The sequence below is a fragment of the Cylas formicarius genome, unplaced genomic scaffold (genome assembly GCF_029955315.1).
Source record: "Cylas formicarius isolate icCylForm1 unplaced genomic scaffold, icCylForm1.1 PGA_scaffold_1__22_contigs__length_36826433, whole genome shotgun sequence".
Taxonomy (NCBI): Eukaryota; Metazoa; Arthropoda; class Insecta; order Coleoptera; family Brentidae; genus Cylas; species Cylas formicarius.
This window is the reverse complement of record NW_026844264.1, coordinates 15,377,469-15,397,195: the sequence shown is the minus strand read 5'-3', so window position 1 is coordinate 15,397,195 and position 19,727 is coordinate 15,377,469. Positions and strand designations below refer to the sequence as shown.

General features: G+C 34.0%; 1 protein-coding gene across 5 annotated transcripts in view; it reads right to left on the bottom strand.

Annotated features, from left to right (window-relative positions):
• Nucleotides 1–19,727, bottom strand: part of LOC132696489 (probable nuclear hormone receptor HR38) — a 103,982-nt gene that overhangs the window by 82,525 nt on the left and 1,730 nt on the right. The window contains exon 1 of one of the 5 annotated variants that reach the window (XM_060661338.1): nt 9,714–9,853. The exons of the other annotated variants lie outside the window; for them this stretch is intronic. The gene's annotated coding sequence lies outside the window, so the exon portion shown is untranslated. Of the gene's footprint in view, nt 1–9,713; nt 9,854–19,727 lie in introns of those variants that run through there. 5 annotated transcript variants of the gene reach the window in all.

Genomic DNA, 19,727 nt, shown 5'->3' with positions numbered 1-19,727 from the left:
CCGAAAAATCATGGTTGGCTTCACAATCCTGGGTGGGTTTATGCCTCCGTTTTCCTTTGCCTAGCATTATTTACAGGCCATCTTGAATGTCGCGTCTATTATTTCTCAATCTAAGGAGCGGTCGGCCCAAAAAACGTTTTCCTTTTGGAGTAGCCCCCATACTAGCTTTATCATTCTGTTCTCTGGCATTCTTCCTACTTGACCTACCAACTGTAGTCTTTTGGCCTTTACTTCGATAAAAAACAACTTTTGCAGCAGATATTTGTGGTCTAAATTTCATTTAGGTATGGTAAACCGTTTCAAAAATTAAAAAAATATATTTTCTGGACATCCCCTTAAAGGGCCCTTTTCTGAAAGAAATCTTTTCTCACACACGTTTATTAACCAAACTAATTTTATTTTTTAATATTCTATTTACCGTAGAAATTAATGGAACGTGTTTTGAAACATCCCGTATAGAGAGCCAATACTTTGTTTTTGCATATTTATCTTAAACAATTTGAATATCAAAATCGTATTCTTCAAAAATTCAATGATTTAATCATTTTCCGCTATATTTTTTTGTTAAAAAATGTTTTCTTTTTTAGTAAGTGACGTTATTTAGATTTAATTGAAATGATTCTGTCAATCTGGTTGATCGATATACGGTGTTTCCGCCATTTTGAAATTCCTCGTTTGCCGACAAGAGGACATTTACGACAATATTTTCAGTAGGCACGGTTATTTATACGTTTACAGATAACTGGAATGATTTTCTACGTGCACCTTAAAAACGGTTATTTATTAGTTATTAATTCATATTGCTCTTTGCTATTAATATTTATAAACGGTCCATGAATTATTCAGTACTTAACAACAACGGCATAATTATCGAAGTTAATTACTTATCAGCCATCGTGGATACGAGCAATTCAGGCTATCTAGAGTACTGACGAGATAATGACAGTTGGGGTAGGCGGCGCTGCTACCAATTTCATTGTTTATGCGAAAACGTTAGTTTGCGCGAAGATTAGCATCAGCGTTTCAAGAACACTGGTATATTATTTGTTTTAACATTGACTGATAATCTTGGGTTTGCCGGCAGCGGTTTTAAGAACTGATATGAAATCTTAAAAGCGGAATATTTTTTCATTTATAATTTAAAAAAAAATTAATAATGCTTTACTTTTTGTCATTTTCATTCTGACTTGAATGCAAGTGCATTTTTTGAATTGCATTATGATTTACACAGTCAGCGCGAAAAAACTTTTATAGAAAAAATATATTTATATGTAAAGAGGGAGCAAATAAAATATGCTTTCGCTCAGTTGATTTGGCTTTTTTATGAAGTCAAGCTTTCGCCCATAAATGTAGGCTTCATCGGGACACTAATTATGTTATTAGAGGTAACATTCCATTATAAAACAGAAATGAAGTTTACTTACGGTTATGTACTTTGATGAATATTCCTTCTTATGGTACTTTTAGTGTTCTGATGAAGTTTACGTTTACATTCATGGGCGACAACGTGACTTCATAATAATATAATTACCAGTAGCCAGTTACTGTCTCCCCACTTAGTCTTTTATATTGGTGCAGGAAGACTGTGTGGTTTCTTTTTGGATGTTGTTCATTTCCACTGAGAGAAAAATATTTATATAATATATAATTTGGTTCGTCCATATCAATCGATTATCGTCACTATAAGTAAATTGGCATGGTTGCTTGTCATGGACGAAGTTAACATTAAAATATATTGTTTGGGTTCCGATGCCCATATCCCACTACTGACGCACTGACGCGAGTATCTCGTACGCTCATAGGTCATAAAACTCATAAATTTCAATAAATTTTGACCAAATTGGTGGATACGCTCCTCTGTTGAGATATACATTGGCAGTATAAAATCTCATTGCTTGCTTTTGACGAAACATGTCAAAGTATCATTGTAATACAACATAGGTGGAATGGTACCATACATATACGTACAAATATCTGATAATAAGAAATTTACAGGAATTAATTTATTTAAATAGTATAATTTATTATTTAGATGTATACTTTTAAGAAATGCAACGTTTAAAGGTTCGCTTGGAATGCGGTGCCTCTAGCAGCAAATTTAATTACGATGGGGATTTCAGCACCACTACGTCAGCACGGTGATTCATTGTTTCTTCTTTTTTAATCCGCCTGGTTTTTGAGCCATATTTGAAAGTAGTCAAGGGCTGCTTTTTCAGAGCTCACTGTATAAAATTTAGTTAGGATCAAAAAGCTATTTTACCGCTACTGTATATAAACTTAATATTAATACGTCCGACCTCCGCAATCTTTCCAGTTTACATACTTCGGAAACAATTCAGTGTTAAGGTTAATCAATTTTTCACCAACCCTGTACGTGGGTAGTAAAGGTGGTGGAATAAATCAATGTTTAAATATACCTGTGCCACGCGAGCGAATTTATTACAATCGGGGACCTCCAAAATGTTCTGAACCCCAATTCCCAATACGAGAGAGATCTGAAACGGGTTTGAAAATATTCTTCAAAGTTACTTTTGGGTAACGTAATAGGCTGGTCCGTGATGAAAGCGCAAAAAATGTCTGAGTTTGAGCAGAAAAATTTCTTCGCAAAATTAAAATTGGTATTTCTTTATTGCTCGGTTTCCTTAACCAAAATAAATATTTTATATCTTGTTTCCAAAAATCATGTTATGATAATTTTCAATGAAATATTCTACTGTAACACGACTACCGTCCAGATTCCATCCTGTTAAAACACATCGTGAAGTTTTCATGCGTATATGTCAAAAATAGTGCGAAATATAAAAAAAATCTACAATTTCAATTTAACTAAACTCAGTAAACTAAAACTCATTGTTTCCATCAGTTTAATCTAGGATTGGCTTTTTAATGCATTCAATACGGTTATTATATACACAAATCATTTATTGCAAAAACCAATAAAGGCAAATTTTCACGAAAAGGAGTGCAAACATTTTGAGGAGCACCGGAAAATACAGCGTTTAAACTGGTCATCGTCACCTCGAGTGTTAATGTAATCGATTTGGGATCAGCTGAAACAAGACCGCATCGAGAGAGAGAGAGAGGGTCCCACCTGGAATACCGTGACGGCATACCGCGGCACCCACATGACGCTATGACGTCGCAGATCAATACCGAGTCTATTCACAAATCGTCTGCCCACCAGCAATATTGAGAATATGGAGTTAAGCCGTTTCAATGACGACAACCTCTTGAAAGTTTTGAAAGAGAGGGCTGTGGGTAATTGGTTAACGTGATATCCTGAATGTAAAAGAAAAATGAAATTTCTAAATACCTATCTGAAAATATTCAAGTGACGGCGAAGCAACATTTTAAAAAATGAGGCGAACGTTTTTTATTTCTTACTTATAATTAATATTTTAACATAAAATTCCTTTACACTCAAGTTTGTACTAAACTATTTTATTTTATGTTTTCATTATAAACCCCAACTATCAACGCCAGCTAGCAGTTTTTAAATCCAAGTTTAATTTCATTTTGATTACTTATTTTTGAGTATGATAATTCTTACTTTTGTTGTATGTTTACTCATTTTTTGCATTATATTAAAATATAGTATATAATGATATTTTTTATATATTTTGATTGTCTGTTATAGCCATCTTCATCCCTTTTAAAGTCCTTATCTATTCAAATTTGTCATTCTACTAACATTTAATATTAAATTTAGCTTTAACTCTCTTATTTTTCCGACATATATATAAAATATTGAACTTAATTAAATGACTACATTGCTACTCTCACAATTTTAATCAGGTTATTAATGTAAATTATTAGCTTTTAACAATCCTATTTATACCAAAATTAACAGCATTACAATTATTTTTCATTCATTGAACTTCTACCAAATACACTTTAAAATTCGCTTAATTCACAAGCATTGAAAATCATGTGAATATGCAACCCGTCATAGTTAACTTCAAATTTAATTAAATACGTACATGTCACTTAAATCAGTGTTGTGATCTATTAAACATTAATTGCTGTTAATAATTAGATAACAATTTTTTATTTAGCGCCAATTATAAACAATATCTATAAAAAAGGTGTTTTTCTATCCTTTCCGCTGATGACAACGCTACTTTTATGCAACCGAGTATGCATTTTAATATTAAGGATCTCACAAACTCGCCAATTGCATCTGTAATGGAAAGCAAAGGTGCAAATTAGTTTTCGCTCGAAACTCCGAATGCGGGAAAAATGCAGTTTTCGGAACCAAAACGCTAGACCAAATACTTTCACATTTTTATTTGTTTAACCGTTACCAGTTACGAGCGGTAAGCTTTAAGCAAACATCAAAGTCAATATTTGACAAACGTGTATATGCATATAGAGTGTTCACTGTTTGCAAATAAAGATCGGAACATCTTTCTAAGTTCTCAAGTAATCCCATGGACAGGTAGTGATTTATTTATCAATTTACATTATTTGAAAAAAAAAAGTAATCCCATTAATTTTAACATTGAAGGAAATTGGCACATTCGTCTGTAGTGGTAACAATGTTTGCATGGATAAATTGGCTTATGTGATTTCTGGAAAATAATAATTAGTTTAAAAGCGGCCTATTCGATTTTTATAAATAAAACCATTGTTATATTTTTTATTCAAAATATAAAACTTTCACATTGTTTTTAAGGAAATAAGCTTAAATGTCTGGGGTAGTGACTCAAATTTCATTCATTATACAGGGAGATTTTTGAATAATTTGAAATATATAGACTATGCAATTCTGAGCTAAAAATATTCAGTTTTTGCCCAAATCACTTAGATAAAATGAGAAACGAAATGTTAATACGAGTTATTAGAAAAGAATTATTTATTGCAATTTCTTCCAACCAATAAATGCGTTAAAAATTAAAAAAGAAATTGTGGTTCTTAAAATAACCATTTTATATAAGTGATTTCGTAAACTTTGGTTACTTTTGGTTAGTTAAATCTTAATATTTTGCGCTCAGAATTCTACAGTTTCCAATAATTAATTAATTATCCTGTATATATTACACGCAAAGTATGAAATTCTAGGTAATCTATAGAATCTATAGAATGTGGCAAGGTATTAAATTTTATAGAATGTCCATGTTATATTGGGAACCGTTTAAAATAACAGTCGGAGCAGGAGGATCAGGGTAAATTAATAGAAAATTCAAGAGAATTCAAGAAAAAAAAACTTTCGGAATTACCACCTTAGACCAAATTGGTTTCCCGGTTAGAACGGCAATAGCAAAACCTAATCAAAACCAGCGAACCCTGCTTGGCTGAGGAAAAAATACTTTTTGGTCAGTTTTGGTTAGTATTTGAAATGACTAGTCAGTGCATTTTCTCTTTGCGTATCTTCTGAATGCCAGTTATCGTTTTTAGTATAAGAACAAATCAGTCTTGTTCATTATTTTTAAAAATAAATATACCAAACAAGTTTGTTTTCATATAATAATATATATAATATAATAGTTGAAAATAATTGCATCTTGTTACTTTTTTGTAATAAGAATAAATTTTATTTTTTAACTCTATGTTATATAAGCTATTACTCTATAATGCCTTTTTTAAAATGTTTTCAGAATTATTGTTTTTCGTTTTATGAGGGTGCGTCAAAACTTTTCTTTATTTATATTATTATTTGTATTTATTAATATTATTTACACGTTGAAACTCGTTGCCAAATCTGGGTACTATATGTATTAATTGAGAAGCAATAACACTATTACCATTGTCTGTTGGTTCGTATTTTCTCTTTTCCTGTTTTCTTATCAAATGATTTTGGCCTAGAACAAACTGAATTAGTCTGACATCGGGTTTGACCGACATACTTCGACCAGAAATATAGTGCTTTTACAACCGACATGATGATGAACTTTGCCTACTGTTTATTACTCCAAAACCGCAGCACTCCTGCCGAGCAGACCCTTATTTAATATACAAAATAATTAATATAATAATAATAATAAAATGTCATTCAGGCACACAAGACAAAAATGATAATTGTTATACTTACCTATAAAATACGGGTACTTAACCTTACCCATTGAAGTATTCATTCAAAACAGCCTCCCAGGGTCAAATCGGGTATATAAATACGTACTTACTGGAAGGATCACAGTCAAATACCTCTGTAATATACACGAACATATTAAGAACGATACTTATCACCAGATTTTAAAATAAGCGCTTCTGCTTATTCGAAAATACCCCGCAGCATCAATGCTTAATAAATTTTTCAAAGAAACTTCCACAGGCTACTATAATGCTTTTTACAAAACTTCTGGATTCCTCCTGCGTCGGTTTTTGCTTAGTCGAAATTGCTGACGTTTCGCCAATCATCCTGTTGGCTTTTTCAGTTTCAGTCAAGCTCCGAAGAAGCCAACAGGATGATTGGCGAAACGTCAGCAATTTTGACTAAGCAAAAACCGACGCAGGAGGAATCCAGAAGTTTTGTAAAAAACAATGCTTAATCAAATTTAAAACGGTCCATTTACGTTTCAAATAAAAAATTGAAGTTTCTACAAATACTCGTTACGGTCCATCCCAGGCAAGACATACTTAATGCAGAATAAACATCTATTGGGAAGGGTTATACAACGATCCTGCGAAGTTCTGCGGTTAACGTATTTTAAATACTTAAAACGTCAAAGCAATAAACGCACTATATTTTTGGTCGTATTATAACAGATCCAGCAGAAGATACAATTTAAAATATGGAATCTCTAAAAGGAAAAGCCGAATTAGCACTGAACAAATTAACTGCGTTTCCGATTAACAAATTGATATATAAATAATATAATTTATTTCATATATTGACTGCAAGTTTTATATAAACATATATCAGTTACTTTCTAATACCAGGAAAATGATTGCTTCTCCATTGACTGGCGTACACTTGGACGTCATCGAAACGACACACAGTACATACAGTCTCGCACGTCGATGACAAATCTTAGGCTTGGTTATACATTGCGCGTTTTTTTCTGACGTGGGCGGACGTTTCGACTGCCAACGGCACTGGACGGAGAACCAGAAGTAATAAAATGCCGTGAGATCAGCAGACTATTAGTCGCTGTGTTTGTTAAATCTATAAAGTATGCGACTGTCGTACAACGTATGTGGGTTATTATTATCTGCTCGACCAGAGGTGTTCCGCAATGTCGGAAATTTGACTGGAGACGCCTGCGAATAAATACCGAATTTCGCCAAGGAATCCTTTTCGAGTTCCCAGGTCAAGCATTGACGTTGGTGTTTTTTTTTTTTAAAGAAAAGCTCCGAGTATTTTTAGATTTAGTGGGTGTCAAGTAATAAGGAGTCTGAGTCCATTTACGACTGGGTATACAAAGTCTGTTATTGCCGCGAATTGTGTAGGTAGTAGGAAATCCCCCAGCTTAGGGTTTATTTTGAATTTAATTGTTTACTCTCGAAAATAGCAAAACAAAGCAAAAATGGCGTCGCATTAGCAACTTGTTTACGTCCAAATTACTGGATGCATCGAAAACAGGAGCGGGAAATTTTCTGCATCGGAGGGGAAGTCTTAATTAGTTTTGCCTTCCCCAGACTTAAAAAAAATCATTACTTGGTAATCATCACTCCTTTCCTGATCGAAGTTGAAGCCATGTCAGGAAAATACAGAATTTAAAGAAATGACAGCCACAATCTCCGCACTGCGCACATGCTGCGGTCGGATCTCAAAATATATTCTTTTCAAAAATGAATAAACTTTTTGGAATAAAGAAACCGCTTTGTTGGACGGTATAAATTCTAGAAAAAGGAGTATGCAACCAATTATACGCTTGGGCATTTCTCCTCATTTGTGACGAAGAACGCGTTTTACGCCACTATTTCTAGTTGATTTTAATCAGTTTTACGAACGATGGTGGAAAAATGATTTTTGTGCTCAACGTGTGCACGCACGCCCATGAAAAAATGCAGTAGACATAAAACAACGTAATCCCATTAAGAGATACGATAACTCTGATTTACTTTTCGAAGCGGATCTTTTTCAAAAACAACTTTCGTATACGTTTCGTTTATAGGATTTCCGTGAAACACATTAACTTAGAATCGCTGTCGCTTAAACCAGGATTAAGATTCAAATAATGGATAACGTAGATGTAGTTTATTTAAATACGCGCTATCATATATGCAGCAACAATCGAATTTCAGAATGACATAAAATATTCAAATGAGGTCCTATTGGTGTAGCTTTTTATCTACGCTCGATTTGATTCCTTATTTTGATTAGTCCGCATTGAATTTCAAAATAACAAAGCAGTCGCGGCTCAAACAATACACGTAAATATAGGACGAAAGGATACGAACGTCAACACTTTTTATATAATAGAAATAATTGCAGAAGCATAGGCACTTTAGTAGCATCCTCGATGAGACTTAAATAATAAAAGTGTTGTCACATTGCATAACCGACATCGTACAATTTCCTCATTGATATCAAAATTATCCCCCGAGGCTGCCTCAACTTTCACGTTCTAGATTTTTTCTGGTCTCACGTTGGATCTAGAGTGCTAATTGTGTTTCTAATCGGGAGGTCGTAGGTCAGTCTGTATTGACTGCGAAACTTTTACTTTGATTCTTTTGTACGATTGTGCAGAGTTATGTCCCGATCATGTTCTCAGTCGTCAACACAGTTGGATCTCTTTTTTGATGACAAATTGACGATGAGAATGTAAAAATTCGACCCGGATGTTGTTAACTAAGCTTTATATTGCCGTTTTTTTTATATCTCAGCAATATTATTTGAAAAAAAAAATCATAATTAACCTAAGTGTAACTAGTTAATAAACAATTAGCGAGCATACATTTTTTTATTAAAAGAAAGTATATTTTAATAGTAAATAAATACATTTAACAGAATGCACATTGCAAAAAACCTCAAAAAGGTAAAGGTAGTTGATTCTTTTGATATTAATTTACATTTAATACTATGTGAATATTGTCTAAAAGTTTTGTTTAAAAAATGAAGGAATGTAATCATAATTCATACAAATTTTCAATTTCATGATATTAAAATAGTCATTTATGGAGAATAGGTTAGTAATAGAATTTTTTTTAGAAAAGTATGTATTTTCCTGTCTTTTCCTGCACATGACGGTTTAAAGTCCCTCGCTCCGATAGAATCCCTTGAATTTGTTTTAAAATTTTTATTATCGATTACAATTAAGTGGTTTTTGCTTTTGTGAGTTTTATGAAACTTATTCGTTTAAAAGTTGGAACAAGGGTGTATTGGTATTGGTATTGGTATTGGTGTAAATATGTAAAAGCCATTTCTAGAATATTTAGGAAAAATATACGCATAATTTGCAAACGTATTGTCCATAACATGCGATTTTTATAATATTTGTATAACATATATACGAGGTGTAATCAAAAAGTAAGGTGACTAAGTGTTATCAAAAAGTATTTATTAATCAAAATTGTTAGGCGAATTGCCTCCTGTAGCAGTGATCAAATAAAGTGTAAATGAAGAAAAAGAACTTATTTAGATAATAAATATAAATTGTTTGGGTGCAAAAGTGATCAACTGATCGGAATTTAACGAACCTCTTTTAAAATTGCCACTTATTATTTTATAGAATGGCATAGTAGCGTAAAAGTAACACCCCAACTGATGCCATTTATGTGATTATGAACAAACTTGGAGTGCGATGATTTGCTAAACGAGTGAAACTCACCGAAATCGCTCGTAATTTTGCCCCTTTTCTATTAACCGTACCAAACCGATGCTCACTCAAAAAGCGTCAACAACAACGATAAAAATTAAAATTTTCAAAACAGCTGAACGGCTAAACGATATGCTTAAAACTAGGGCAGAGGAGACACTGCCACAAAACTTTCTCTATGACCTCGACTCTGTCGTTCTAGAGCGAGACCTAGCTAGCTCTACGCAGAAGAGAAACAAAGACCGAACTAGGCGACCGTCATGCAATCAATGCTTCCACTGTGACGTCATGTTGCGGCACCGGTGTACGCTGTGACGTCATTCGACGTGGGCATGCCGGTCGTTATGGAACGGAGGAGGAAACCAAGTCGCATCTCTTTCCATTATGTTAAAAGCGAGTGGGCGCGTTGACGTCACAAGGAAGAGCGCCGATATTGCCAAGGGGATATTGGAAGTCACGTTCGAGAACCCTTGCAGTAGTCGCCGACCACAGCTGATCGGGTTACTTTACCTGTTGGTTTACTGATCAAGATGTTGAAATAAATGTCATTCTGTATTATTTGATTTTGAAATGCGCATGTCTGTAGACACCGTGTTTGTTAAAATTAATACAAAACCTAATAACGCCAAATCAGACTCAAAAAAGGAAAACAGCACTTTAAATGGATAATGGATAATAAGAACACTAATAATAATAATAATATTAATAAATAATTGAGTGCTATATTATATTACCACTTTTTGTTACTATTTGACTTGAAATGGTCAGTCATAAATATACAATGTGACCCCATGCATTTATTTGGGTAGCTTAACCAAAACTAATGTTTATTTGTAGTACACTGACTAAGACGCGGAGCAAAAAGATCGTTAGCGTGCGAATGCTTAAAGATTTCAACCACGAAAAATAATTGATAAATTAAATTCAAATTAATTAAAGTTCTTGGTAGAATGGACATGTCACTCCTTTAACACGCTGTGCCCATTGGAATAAGAAGTTCCATTGGCCAATGAATAAGAACGAAAAAAAAAATCATTTTAAGAACTGTCTGCTGCAAAAGTGATTTAATTCGACGCTTATGGATTCCCTGTTCAGAAGAAACATCGGACAACTAAGTTGGGTTTCGTCATGAGATCTCCAAAAAGATAATAATACCAAAAGAAGAAAATGTGTTAGTGCTTGCGAACGCATCCACCAACACCAACAATGGCATAGAAAATTTTCGTAGAGAGAGTAAGCGTTTTTATTCTGGTCTTCGTAAACTGCTATTTTCTCAGCAGCTGCTTGTTGGAGATCGCCTTTACAGGTAACGAAATTAAACGGCCCAAAAAAAGTACTCACGAAATTCCTCATCACTTGCAGTCCGTTTGTCTTGTTGCCAGTTCATTTTGTTTGAAGTTCACGTCTAAGTGTTCACCAAAATCGCACAAAATCAATTACAACCGAAGCGCAAATTACCGCGACCCATTACACTATCCTACACCTAAACAGGTAATGAATGAATGCCAAGTTCAAATCCTACCACTACGGAAACTCGCGATCATGTGCAATAAGGGAGGCTTGAATTATTCTTATTTTACTTTGGTAGTCACACGCACCCCTCGAATCTTGAGGGTGACAAGGGCCGCGTGACCAATTTACGTCATTAACTCACAACCGGAGCCGTTTTTAGAGCATCTCGCGGGATGTGTCCTTCGCATCCATTCATTCACGTGATGCATCACGGTGTAGTAATGTGGGTCCATTGACGTCAGAACTTTCAAAAACTGTAGACCCACTTTCCGAGTGGACGTGCTGATCATTCACCGTTTCTGAAAATAGCCGCGAAAGGAGCCGCTTCTTTGGGACGGTGACACGTGCCTCTTTCGGAGATGGTGGGTGTTAAACAAGTTTACGAAAAAATGACGATTTGTTAGGCAGACGTCCGTTTGAAAATAACGCATAACACTAATTTCATTTCATCGAATCGAAAAAATCCATAGAAGTAATGGAAGCATAGGAAATGAAGATGGAGCGACAGAAATATTTTATTCAAGAAAGGTGTTTCGAAAATTCTTAAAACTTTTTTGTTTTAGAGATCGCTACAAAATCGACAGCCACATCCTATCAGAAATAGCAATATTTTATTTGGTTTTTGGTGCCTAAAAGCCAATGCGTCAAAAAAGTAAAAAATGTGTTTTAATTTATTGACAAAATTTTCAAAATAATTATTTCGGTATGGGAATAGCCGTAGATGAAAACCTCCTTATGACCCTCTTCTATGCTGATGATCAAATAGTGATAGCCGAAGATGCAGATGATCTGAGCTATATGGTACGGAAACTGAACGAGTATTATGTACATGCCGAATACAGAGTACATACAGAATACATGATTGTAGGTAATGACGAAGTAAGAGATCTACCACTCGAAAACGAAAAAATGAGAGGAGTAGAAAGATATAAAGAGCTGGGTGTAATATTTAATAAGGGCGGAGATAACTGGTAAGAAATTCGGGAAAGAGTAGCAAAAGGAAGAAAGATAATCCGATCACTTAACTATGGGAGAAGAACATACGGAAGAAAACAAAAAAACGAATGTACTCTTCCTTTGTGGAAAGTGTGACATTATACGGAGCGGAGATCTGGGATCTGAATAGAAACAATAAAAATAAATTATTATCTACAGAAATGGATTTTTGGCGGAGAAGCTTGGGCGTATCACGATTAGAAAGAAAAAGAAACATCGATGTAAGAAGAGAAATGGAAATAGAAAAAGACATTACAGAGGAAATAGAAAGGCGACAACTGGTATGGTTTGGACATGTAAACAAAATGACAGATGACAGATGGCCAAAACGAATTTTAAAATGGACTCCCCCGCAGAGATGAAAACGTGGTCGACCAAAGGGCAGTTGGAGAGAGGAGGTGGAAGAAGCAATGACAGCAAGAAATATTAATCCGGAAACCTTTTGCGATAGAAAATTATGGAAACTGAGCACGGAGAAGCGAAGACAATCGCATTAATCCGTTATTAGTTGTTTTAGTTTGGGTGTAATTTTTCTAAGTGTTAAATGGGGAGCTTTTCACCTAAACGTTTACTCTACGCACAAGTCACGTGTTACGTCACGTTATAGCGATAGCGCGTACGCTGTTCAGTACGAAAACAAGTTGTTTAAGATGAATGAGCGTGTACCAACAATTTCAGGTTAATTAGAAATTTGATTTACCGGCGTCAACGTGACCCCTTTGTTTGTTTGCCTGCCGCCTCTTTTACTCGGAAAATCATGTGTGAATATGCACACCGACAGATTCAAATAATGCATTAGGTTTAACGTAGGCTATACGTTTACGACAATTTTCTATGGGAAACTATTTTTACAACAACCTTAAGGAGGAGCCGCCATACTATTAGTTAGTAAATGAGATCAGTAACAATATCGGGATCCTGATAAAAAACTATGCAGGCCGAAGAAAACGTCAGGTTTTAAAATGTTATAGTTACAGTTACTAAAAATCCACAACTTCTTAAGTGCGACAAATACAGTACTAATTATCAATTCATTTAAAAGAGCATAAAATATTCAGTAAATATAAAAAAACATAATTTAAATATTTTTACAGGTTTGCAAGTTCATAAAAACTTTTATTTCAATTTTAGGGCACTTTGTTTGATGTTTTCTTTTTATTGCCGCACAACACTCATAAATTTCCTTGTCTCTTAGCTATATATAAACTCCTCACTGGAATTCTACGTGAGATGAGAAGAATACTTCCAGGGCAACATTTGGTCATCGACACAGACATTAGGGGCACGCTGGCCACCACAGAACAGACTAAAAGAGAGTTTTTGACAATATCTAAATCGTCAACGTTACCAATGACTCTCTGTGTTTTTAGTAACTATTCAAAGTCGTGTATTGTACAACCACTACATGAAAAGGCATTTAATAATTGGAGGATATGAACTATGTATGGGATATCTCGCCATTAAACTAGCAATCAGAATGTAAAAGGAAGGAATAAACAAAACTGTAATAAGTTTTAATAGAAAGCTTATCTAATGTGTTAAAGACAAAGTTAATGATCATATCTATATAACAGAAAGGCACATCGTGACTCTGACAATAAAAGCGGTTATTAAACATTTGGTTTTCTTTGTAGGGGTAGTATGTCATTTTGCTGCTTGGTACTAAAAATGAAAGAAGAACAAAATGACCTAAATTTTCAATAACATCTACACAGGAAGGCGAGAAGTGGTAATTGACTCAAAGCACTGATATGGTGGTAGCAGATCCATTGTGCCAGATTTACGGCGATGATATAATTTTTCACGTGTACTATCTGGTCTTGCTGTTCGTACAACCTGCACGAGGGAGTTCAACTTCATAGTCATTTATTTTTTGGTCGCAAGCTAGTTAGCAGTTTTTTTTGTTATCCTATTGTCTTCCTTTTTGAGCTCCTATAAAGGTCCTATAAAGTTTAGTCTAACATTAACTATCGACTGACGCGTCAACGAGGACACGGTGCATAGTGCTAGTAAAGCTGTAAGTTGACGTAAAACGTGATCTATGAAGTATCAGAATTGCCCATCTGCTATCTGTATTTCTAATTTCTTCTGCGGCCACAGTAATGCCATCCAGCTCTGTTTGTAGCACACTGGGCATCTTACCTATAGCCATCCTAATGTTAACGTTGAGGGATATGGACTACACTGCATACCGTGATACTTTTTTACTCTTCGAACCATTGGAGTAGACATTAATTACGACTGCCTTGTGGATGCGTATAAATTTTGCACCCAAGTTTCTTTCAGCTCTCGTCATTTTACTGCATTTTTCAGTTTTGTTTTTTATTTGGATGGCCAGGCTAGTCTAAATTGCACACGGGAGTCAAATTACAATTGACCAGTCAATAATAAAATAGTATAACAGATAATCAATTTTAGAAAAGAGCCTACATAATGAAACATTTTCTTCGTGTCGGATTTTCACGCAATTAACGACTACCTAAAAAAAGATTAATAAAATTAATCATAGGGGTCTACAAATATGCGTGATTAGCGTTTTTCGTTTTTTTTTTATCGAATCCATTTAACGAGTTCTGCCAGTGGGATATCTTAATAAACCATTACTTAATATAGACGCAATCTTTTAGATCGAAACGCTTGTCTTACTTATTGCCTACCCCAGCGGTTTTTTGGAAAATCTTGTGATCAAATACAAGCAAATGCACGTGAAAATGTTTACGTTGCTGTTGTTACTTATTTAGTGCATCGGCTGACAAATCATACTGGGCCACGAGCTGCCAAATATCCGTCAGGCGCTTTTTTTTTCTAGGCGCCTGGGCGCGGACAAAATGCACGACCGGCGGACTAATCGCGGTTTATTATATTATTAAACGAAAAAAAAGAATAATCATTTTTAGCTGGAGGTCTCGAAAAAATAAAATAAAATTTTGCTTCCAATAAATCAAGTTCCGCGAAAGCTGTCATATTACCGCATACGATTAATCATAATTTGGTGCTTTAAATCATTAGCGCGTAGTAATTATCTTTGTGAAATAACAAGCCAATTCTTAACGTTGATCTCAGGTCGAGATTATAATGTTTAAGCAACGTCTTTCAAAATTTGAGGAGCTTATTGAAAAATATCAATTTATCACTCACTGACAGTTCATCAAACCATCAGATGATCATATGTTTTCCTTCGTTCTTTGGCAAAGAATCGTTTAGGTAATTGCGCATAGCAGCTTTTAACGCAATAAAGCAAAAATTTGGGCTATAGATAATTTAAGAGCGACTGTGCAATTTTCCCGGACCCACAAAACTTTCGATCTGGCACGAGTCTTGATCGCAACATCACACATCCCATTTTTGTAGTCGCACACGCCGAACCGACAGACTTCGTGAGTCATTTTTGTCACTTGCACGCGACTTTGGTAGTACTGAAATGGGTACTTTTGCGGATTATCTTCGTTACGTCAACAAATTTTACTGAAAAAATCTAGAAGAATAAAACTAAGCAAATTTAATTTGTTGTTAAATATAACGAAGATACTCCCCAAAAGTATAGCCAGGCAATGAACTGGGATATTATCAACATAACATATAGTATATAGCATTCATCGCATTATTAGATCAGCCATTTTGGTGGTAAAGAAACATGATTTTTGAGGATTCGCAGAAAATTTAATATCTTATGCCACAGTTACTATGTGCGACAAAGATAATCACTTTCAAAATTAGAGACCTGTAAGATTGCCAAGATATCTGAGTATTATTTGTAATATGGGCTTTGTAAAACATTTGGAAAAACGCCTTTTCATCAAAAAGCATTAAATTGTGCCTATTTGGGTATATACTTAATGTTATATGTAATTATTTAAATAATGATTTGGAGTCATTTACTTTCTATTGGTTAAATTATCGTTTTTTGGAAACTCTAGCTAGAAGGATGCTGATTGCCTGGGTTCCTGTCTCTCGTTTCTCTTCAATAATTGCTATTATTTTCTGTATGAGCTTAGGTTATCAGTGTAGATGAAGTCTGCCCTTTACCAGCGACTTTTTTCTATAAATGTTAGCTTTGTGAAGTACCAGACCCCAATGACAGTCCCAAGACCTTTTTGGCATATCAACACTGAAAAATAAAATCGGATCAAACTTGGTAAAAAAAATAAACATAGAAGGAGAAGTAGGAAAAAACTTGATAGAGACGTAAAGCTAGTTGCGCTCAACGTTAGGTGAGCGCTTCGATATTTGTTAAATGGTTGTAGAACTCGCAAACTTTGTTATAAGATAAGTCATTCCTTTACCAGTTAAACGGATACAGAGTAAAGTAGGTAAATTTAAGGAGGCAGTTAAAGTTAACTGATACATTCATAGATGAATTCGCACTTTAATTTTGAAATAACCTTAAAGGGTTGCAATATCAGTAAGTGTTCTTCTGTTAGTGACTCTTTAAATGACAAACTGCAATATGATTCTGTATAAAGTCCAAATGCGAAAAATGGCGAAAAAAATAAGAATGTTCTTGGAAAATCTCGCTTTTTCAACACGTGTTGAAATATATCGAAGTGGCGAACGTATAGTCTAATATATCCGTGCAATAAAAGAAGACGAGGAACGCACTAAATTCCGGTATAATTGACACCCAGGTTTATAATTGCTTATAAACTTTAAATTAATAAGGTTTTTCTCCAGTACTCCTTATAGGTACAGTCGTAAAACGCGTTTATATTGTATACGCGCGTACAGTTCGCGGTAAAGGCGTTTAAAGTTAATGTGAACTATGCGAAATTTATTGGCTGTAGTTTATAAAGAACGGCGCAATAAATACGAGACTTTATAATTCTGTAAACAGTTTTCGTCTTCTCCGCAGCGTACGTAGATCGCGGTCTATCTGCGTCTTGAATATTTCTACACCAATCTGACTGAACATTCTTTAGAAAAAGTCCACCATTTTGATATCGAAAACGGTAAGGTTCTCACTTCAGAAAGCGAATTGAAAAAGGTTGAAAAAGGTTTCATAACCGTTACGATATTTAAAGCCAATCCAAAATTGACACAAACTTAATAAACTAAATACACCTTATAATATTAACTTAAGTCTTTTAACACCTTTTTTAATGTTCGTCTTAAGTAGTTTTTATAATGGTTTCTTGTGAACGTCTTATCTAAACGTCAATAGCTGCAACAACAGTATTATTGCTAGTCACATTTATAGTTGTTATTTATTATATTATATTGTTAAATTTAATGGCTACTTATACTACTCCGAGAAAATAAGATTTCTGTGGATTGTGGTCACAGAAGTAGTGAAAATAGTCTATAAGCTTTTAAGCAAAGTTAAGCAAGCGTTTCGAATTCAGATCATAAACGATTACATGTTCTAATGCCGTAATGAAAGCTTATAAATTCAAAATATTTCATAAAAATATTCCAAAATCCTAGCTAGTACGTACGTAAATATTAATTGGGTTCTGACTTTTCTTTGTGGTTATTTCAAAGTATGGCATCACATAATAAATCCAGATACATAGTAGTCGGTCTTTCTAATGCCACTAGAGCATACGATAAATATAATTCAAGTTTTTATATTTAAAATATTGACCAATTAAAACGAAGAGGTTGACAAATTTTGGACCGATACAAGAACACCAAAGGATTTCGTTTGAACAGGAGCAGATCTTACAAATACATTAAAATCATAAATAATTGTCAAGTAAATTTCTGAAACTAACAGACGAAATTTTAATTGAAGTCAGAATCTGACTAAAAGTGATCCTGTCTGCCAAAAGAATATTAGATTATTCGGAAAGAATATTAAACAAAATTTCAACAGCAAATTTATAACATGGTATGCGCACTGTAACTACGAAAGGTTCAAGTATGTAAAAGAGCACCAACAAAATTAAAAAATTGCAGTTGCGTAGAGACTAAAAGGCACGTAATATTTTCACAAAATGTCGTCTCTAGTCTCAGGCTTAGTAAACGGCTCAAATTTGCATATATTTTTTCTTATTCCCTCGACAAATACACGAAGAAGCTAATATGTAAGTAGCTGCGTCTTTATTTATCCTACCTCAAACCTATAGAAATAGGGAAAATCACTGGTTATCTGAAAAAATTTCTAGAAATTCGTAGCTAGATAACAATATTTATAATGTAAATTTAAATAAACAAAAACATTTTCAAAATAAACTGCATAAACCAATATCCGCCATTATCAACGCCACAATATACCGCTAATTAAAAAGATTCAGACTTATCTTTACCCACAAACGTGAATCCTTAATTTGGAACGAATCCAATTTTTACGTGATCGTAAAAAAGATTTATCTTCCAATTACCGGAGTCAAACATTCTTTAAGGTGTGTTCCAAATATTGTTATTTATTTGTACATTGCGGATGTGGCTTTGGTATGATTCGATACGAGTAAATAAATCCTTCGGATTGCTCTAGTTTCTACAAATTAGAATCGAAATTTTGACTCCAAAGGAAAAGCTAGGCGGAACTATCCCTAATTTATTGGAACACGTGTAAGATCACCTACTCGGTTTGTGTCGTTGAATGCAACGAGGATGTCGAAATGGACCTTATTCGCGTATACTTTATCGACTAGTATTAAGGTAATTTGAATTCTTTTCCTTTTTCTAACTCGAACGGTCGTCGTAAAATTCCGACAGGTTTTGGTTTACCTACGTTCACCGTCGATATTAAACAAAATTTACAGCCATTTCAAGGCTGGCGAAAATATATTATAACGAAGAACGAATTTGTCGGGATGCTCATTGAAATTGTTACAAATATTTCCTTATTTGTATAAAGTTTCCAGCTTATGTTGAAACTGAGGTTAAACAATATCTAAACAATATGGTAAAAACATTGTGGCGTCTTAGATACTTCCCAGACGGTCAAATAAATCCTGAAAAATATCAAAACTAGGAACGAATATGATCGCAAAGCACTTAATAATAACTTCAAATCTGATGAGTTAAAAAAGTAACAATTTGATAATAATATTTAATATAAAATGTTAAAATTATTAATTTTATGACTTAAGACATACCTGCTGTTTTACTAAAGAAGATATTATGACAATATCTTTTATAATTTATTTTTATTTTATTTATTTATTTTTGATCATTGGTAAAACCTCTGGGAAATAAGTATACAAAAAATTAAAAGAAATGTTAGGACACTTCTACCTGTTAGGACACTTCTTCTGACTTGTACCCTACTTATACAAACACAATTTAAAATAACGATTGAAATAAAGAAAAGAGAAAATGGCAGAATACTTTAAGGGTTCATAATTAAATTTTAACCATCCTCAGGTTCTGAATAATTTCAAGAAACTTCTCCCGCAAACGAAATCACTGCGAATGGTGTCCCCCGATATAAAAAAAGTATATTTTTAAATTTTCTTTTCGGACTTTCTTACTACCTTTTATTTTGTTAATTCGTTCTTTAAAATAGTCATTATTTTCGCGAATAAATCGAAGGAAAATGTCCTAAAAATTGTATCTGTTATTGGTGCTATCTCT